This window comes from Gekko japonicus, unplaced genomic scaffold (assembly GCF_001447785.1).
Source record: "Gekko japonicus isolate JY-2015 unplaced genomic scaffold, Gekko_japonicus_V1.1 scaffold9, whole genome shotgun sequence".
NCBI lineage: Eukaryota > Metazoa > Chordata > Lepidosauria > Squamata > Gekkonidae > Gekko > Gekko japonicus.
Window position 1 is genome coordinate 2,415,475 of NW_015168044.1, and position 904 is coordinate 2,416,378.

Genomic DNA, 904 nt, shown 5'->3' on the forward strand with positions numbered 1-904 from the left:
CTTTAAGGACCTCCCCATTTACCAAACCAGTTCATTTCATGAGGTTTGTGAGGTGGTAGAACGGCCCCCCTGCGGACTAGAGATGCTGCAGAAGAAGAACCTTGGGAGGCACTTCGTCCCATATTTAACCTTCTGGGTTTGAAGTGTCGGGGAGCAGAACCAGAGGGTTTAAATGGCTTCACCATGGTAGCCAGGATCTGCCTGTGGCCGGGAGAGCCCTCCTCACCGAATGCAGATCCTGGGGTCAGCTTCTCCTCCTGCAGCATGGTTTAAGGTGCAACGCGTGAGGAGAAGCCATAGTAGCTAGGATCTGCCTGTGGCTGGGAGATCCCACCCCTTCTCACGCAGATCCATTGTAGCCTAACAGCGAGGCTGGTGCACCCATCAGCTGTTCGGTTTAAATGGTTGCGAGCCATTAAACCTTCCCATTTTGTTACTCCCTCGCTTGGAAGTGGGGGGGGGGAGAGGACTTGCTGAAATGGCTTGCATCTATTTCAGCCTAACAGCTGATGGGTGCACCAGCCTCGCTGTTAGGATGAAATGGATGCAAGGCATTTCAGCGACCACTTTTGCTCCTCCCTGCTTGGAAGCCTGGGGGAGCGAGAGGGATCTCTGAAATGGCTTGCATCCATTTTAGCCTAAAGGCTGATGGGCGCACCAACCCCGCTCTTAGTCTGAAATGGATGCAAGCCATTTCAGTGATCCCTTTCACTCCCCCCCCTGCTTCCCACCACGAGCTCCTAAAAAAACTGTGGAGGGTTGATAGGGATGGGCACGAACCTTGGTTCGTGAACCGTAACCCAGCAATTTTTGTGATAAATTTAGGCTCGTGCCCATCCCTAATTACAAGATCTTCTAGTTTTAGTTTGTTTGTTCTCTTATTTCCCTCTTTCCATTCCAAGAG